We start from the raw sequence: 6,000 nt of genomic DNA on the forward strand, positions 1-6,000 counted from the left end.
ACTGCCAAGTGACAGCTCAACTGCCACTGAAAGAGAAGTCAACCATTGTCAAGAGATGATTCAACCACTGCTAAAAGACGATTCAACTACTGACCCATTGATATGACAATTCAATATTATCGAAAGCTCTAACAATCTCCTGAGAAAATACAAAGTACTTACCTATATGTATTCAAATGGATGCCGTTAGAGCATCTTCTAGAATACTGATTTCTCACATTAGGGGTCAGTGATTGAGTAGTCTCTCTGCAATGGTTGAGTTGTCTCATGGCAGTGGTAGAGTCCTTTCTAGGGAGTGGTTGAGATGTATGGCAGTGTTCAAGTAATCTCTCTGTATCAGTCGAGTTACTTCATGTGGTGGTTGAGTTGGCAAATGGTTGTGTCATCTAGTCCCGGAATATAAAGCACTTGTTTCTTCTAGTGAAATGGAGGATATTTCTTCTGCTCAACAAGTTTTGACAAGTTCACCACACCTACAGTTGTCATGCAAGACTTCTGATGGCTCACCTGTGCTGCTAATTGTCCTTTGTAAAACTGTTCCTGGTAACAACTCTGAACTTAGCCTAATTTTGATAATGTTTCAAAAAAAAATACAGCTGTCAAGAGATGCTGGCTCATATACTCAAAGTTTGTATTTCTGATTATTGGGAAAAAGAATGTCTTGAGAAAATAATAAGTGCCATTCTTCAGATGTTCGACTGTGTTATCTTCTGTAGTTGTGTATAATCCAAGTGGGCCCCAAAAAATGCACTCCATGTCCAACGACCAGATGGCAAACACAGACCTAAGGCAAGCATCTTCTCCTCCCTTCTGTGACAAGGAGTGTCTGTGGGCTAGCCCAAACTCATAGGAGCACATGGGGCACAGCTTTGGGCATTAGTCTTGATGTTGCTGCTGCTTGATGTTTCCCATACTTAGTTCCCTCTTTGCTCCATGACCAGTAATAGTTGGATCTTGAGTCTAAAGGACTTGTAAGAATACTTTGACTTAAGACCCATCTGAAAACAGAACAATCCTTTTACCTAATACCCAAGCAAAGCAAACAATGTATGGGAGAGAAGCAACGAGAGTGACAGCTAAGAAAAATGAAAGATTGATTCTAGAACACTCACATATATTTAGTTTTGGTGAACAGCAGAGTATTTGTATTACAGTAAAAAAATAAGAAAATCTGATCAGATTTCTCTTCCACACTGTTTTTGGTGTGCATTGCACCTATGTCATGAACTATGAATTGTTTGAGTTTTCTTGTATACTGTCAATCATGGGCCCCATACCTGTAGTCATACAAGGCTCTTCTATGCGCTGTCTGCCACCAGATCACCTCCTCTCCTCTGTGGCCACCTGGTTGGTCCAAACCCCGTGACATCAAAAGCTGAAAGCAGACAACTGTCTTAGCCTCCTCATCTTTCCACTGTCAGGTCCTGACTTTTTCTATTCCTTTCTTGCCTCTCATTTAAGTGTATCTTAACAAAAGCCTTAAATTTCATTCTATGATAAAACATGCAAGGACATCTAGCTATTAATCTATGCCTTCTTAAGTAATGTCTGGAAACAAGCTTTTATAATACAAGTTTCATGTTCAACACACACATGAAAGAGTTTCAAATCAAGGAAGTGATTTGATGGGTTTAACAACAATCAAATGCTTACAGCATGGTCTGCTGAGCTGTAGATGTCAGGATATGCAAAGCCATATCGGTCAGGGTGGCTTGCTGAAACCACAACATAAAGACATTTTAGATTTAATTATTTACTACTATTTCCACTACTCAAAGAAGTTGTAAGCCTTTAGCAGAGCTTGCGATATCCTTGTGTTTGTTTTCATTCATTTCTTGTATTGAGTATTTCATTCACTTAGTATGTGAGAAAGCACAAAGTTCACTCATTTAAAACAAAAACTGAAAGAAATAAGTGATAGGAAGAGATCAATATCTTAATTTTTAAAACATGCATTAGTCAGTTTTCTTATTTGTATCAATCCTGACACACCATTTGCTTATAACTCAAAGAAATTTGGTCCTGACATTGCAACCAAAAAAAAAGTTTTGGACGCACATCAGCGTAAGTTTTTTGCAACAAAATCACAAAATTAGCATCTGCACAATAAGGGATATCATCAGGAATTTTGTAACTTATTATAATCCCTGCCTCAGGAAAGGTAAAGACCCATCTTAAAAGTAAATCATCCACTCTCCATATCAGCCCTATTCACATCTGTTTTGGTTTAACAACTAATGAATGCCTCCAAACCCCAACCCCTTAAAGGCACAAAAAGTGCTGTCTCAAGGTTTATAATTGTCCATTAAACTTTAGGATGCACACTTAACACAACATTATAAAATTTATTTGCATAACAAATAATGTGAATTGTTCATTCAGTATAATCCAATGACAACGACAAATGAAAAAAAAAAGTTACAGTTGTAACAACACAATTAGGTAAAGAGAGAAGAAAAACTGGAGAGAACTGGAGAGAAAAAAATTTCTCAATAATGCTACTTACTGGGGCTGTTGACTTGACCGCACATTTCACATACACTGCGCCCTGGGAAATTAACGTAAGTACAAGAAGGACATGTCCAGGTACCAGGCAAATGTTCAGGGGAGAACTTGAGTGGCATGAGGCCGCGTGGTTCCTGCATCATTCAAGGCAACTCAGTCAACAGTTGTAACTATTTTCAGTCTTTGACTTTCCCTCTTTGCAAATTGCCCTTGACAATCATCACAAAAGCCTTTTTAAGTGACTATCACAACAGCCTTCAAGCAGAATTTTCAAATACCCCTTTGTTTTTGAAACTGTAACAGCAGGTATGCATCCATAAATCTATCAATTGGTCAGTTGGCAGATGGCTTTCTCCTCCACTAGCTTACTCCTCACATACATCTCTAAACACCCACCCATTCTTTCATTTGGATCTCCAGAAATGTATATGCCAATATCTCATGATGCCATCATAGTACTTTCTCCAAACTCACCGGGGTAGTATGGTGGTCGAGACAAGTAGCCTGTTTGATAGGTGGTTCCAGTAGGGGGATCCGACACAAGGTAAGGATTGCGCAGCTGCTGTTGCTGCTGCTGTCTTTGCGCTACTTTCAGCGCCCTGTGCAGACTCTGTCTGGCATCCCATTCTGCAGCCAACTGAATCACAGCCACAATAAAAAGATCTTTATTTACAATCACAAAATTCTCATACACTGTTCTACACAATGTCTTACACTTTTCACCATTTACAGCTCATAACAATACATTATCTTGCATAATGCAGTTAACCCAATATCTCACCCATTAAAATATATAAGACCTTTCAGTTGCCAATTCAGAGCTCTGAAATAAAGGGATTAAATGCTATAAATCCTTTTCAATCAGAAGCCTACAGCACTAAAGATCAATTATTTTTATTCAGACTGGTTTTCTTGCTTGCAGTTCATCCTGTGCTAATTAGAAACAGTGTTCGTCATACTGACATACTCACCTGGGTTACCAGGTGATGAACCATGTCTACATGCAGTCTCACCATTATTTATGGTGGACACTTAAGGCCATTCTACTCAACCCAAAGCACTCTGCATGATTGGCTGCACTACAAAAAGCCTCCACTTGTGCAAGACTTTTATGTGAATGAGCCACTGGCCTCAAGATATACAGCCACTGCAGGTGCATGAAGCTGAGAGGTTGTTTTTGGCATCCTTATAAAGTAAGCTTATGAGATAATATCATTTTTTTTCACTTTTATCAGATGCAAACTGTACCTCCAACCATTTTTGGATATGTTTGAAAAAAAAGCAACTTCTTCTCAATGGTACAAGCAAGTGCTGACCAACATCAACAAACATGCCGAAAACAAACCTCACAGCTAAAGTGATAAAATCTGGGGAGTTTGACATGGCAAATTTTATTGTGTTTTAACTGCATGTTAATAGGTGAGAAGAAACTCAGCCTGAACCTTTTGCTGTAGAGCCAGGTAATGGGCTGGAAAGCAGTAAACAAAAAATAAATACCTTAAAACCCACACTAATGAATCAACTAATTTTGGTTGACAGATTTATGTCTGAGGAGACAGAAAGGTAACTTGTGACGAGGCAAATTTACAGTTCCTTTTCCAAAAAAAAAGTACCACATGCCATCCACAAATTATTTCGACAATCACTGAGCAGTTATTTGTGCTCAAGAAACTTTTTAAATGTGACTGATTTAATTTTTCCATGATGCACGAATGGCCATGAAATGTCACAGATAAAATGCAATAAATCTGAGATCATTATCACCAGCTCTTCTGGACAAAACAGCCAAAGGGCCAGTAACAATAACCTTTTCATCTGAGTTGATCCTTTGTCCTCTCAGGGCACTCACCTTTTTCTTGAGCTCAGTATTGTGTTGCTGCAGTGCTTCGTTCTGGTGCAAAGTGGAAGTGATTGTGTCCTCTCTATCCTTCACCTGCAGCAGGAAGACCTTCAAGTGTCAGCTAATTTCCTCTTTCTCACTCACTCACCACACACACAAACACCATTTTTTTCCCAATGCGTTTATGCAGACATTAGACTTGCACAAAAAAAAAACCTTGCACACAATTCTGAGTGGATCATAAAGTACATTTTCATGCATTATCTTCCATGTACAAGTCTTTAAAACCTTGGTCAAGGCCAAAACCAAGATCAACTCTTTCACCACTAAACTGACCAGAGGCCAAGTTACAAAATAACTGAAATATGATGACAGCCGTAGATTGCACATATAAGAAAAAATAAGAACTTACTCTCAGTTCCCTTCCCCACTTCTTTACATAGGCCTTACTTTACAGTTTATTTTCACACTTTCAGTAAATGTTTGAAGGAATAGAAACTTCCTAAACAGTATGATGCGAGGCAAAGGATGTCCGAGCCACATGGGCCCAACTGAAGGGGCTGCCCAAAACTGGGTCCGTTGGTGAGGTGCTGGTGCGGCCCTATGCTCCTTGAGGAGCAACAAGGACTAAACTAAGCTAAACAGTATGAAATTTCAGTGACTTCGTCAATGAACTTATCATTTACAGGGTCCAATTCTTAATTCTGGCCCTCTGACAAATCTTTTGAAGCAAACTCCCGTAAAATAAGTGAATATGTCACATAATGAGTCAAAGAAAAAAAATATAGTTCTAAAGACTTTACTGACTTGTCTCTGCAGGTGCTTGACCTGTGAATCAAGCTGCTGGACTTGGCGCGCCAGTGTTTCACAAGTCTTCTTGGCTGTGTCTCGTGCAGCCTGGGCCAGGGCCCGGTCTTGCCGCTCTTGCTCAAAGTCTTCTGCAAACACTGTTAGCTGCAAGATACAACAGCCTCTCATAAATCGCATAATAACCCTGAATTTGAAGCTGGCAACCTTACATAGGTAAGACATCAAAAAGGTTCTTAACTTCATTGGTATCAACCCTAGGGAATGGAAACAGTCTTATCTTCCTTGTCAATATCTGTTTCAAGATTACCAAGCAGAGTGACTCAGCAGTCTTAAGCAATCATCAGATCCTTGGCAAGGTATCCTGTATCCTTACTATTATTTCTGATCATATGTTGTCATGTGAATTCTCACTTTTGTGTGCTGGCCACTAATATGCAAAGCCTGTATGAAGAATGAATCATCACTGCAATTTATTCATTTCACGTGCCATACACTTGATCAACTCTACTGGCTGTGATGCTGTGTTAGTCTGAGGTAACCTAATGCAGTGTACCAACTGTTCCTACTGCTGCTGAGTGCATCTATACATATATAGTAAGAACTTTATTTACTGTAGTCAACACGTACATGTATTCAGCTGTATGTTGCTAGAGATTAACACCTATAAATCTTACCTGTAATTGCCTTTGTGGATTAATAAAGTTGTATTGCATTGTGTTAACCCCAAGCATTACTTAAATTTCAAATAAAAATCATTAATTTCAAGCATCAGCATAATGTGATTTGTTCCCAGATAGTGTTAAGCCCAATTACTCATAAAATTTAAGTCATGTTCATGGTTAACA

Source organism: Pomacea canaliculata, linkage group LG1, assembly GCF_003073045.1.
Source record: "Pomacea canaliculata isolate SZHN2017 linkage group LG1, ASM307304v1, whole genome shotgun sequence".
In the NCBI taxonomy this organism is placed as follows: domain Eukaryota; kingdom Metazoa; phylum Mollusca; class Gastropoda; order Architaenioglossa; family Ampullariidae; genus Pomacea; species Pomacea canaliculata.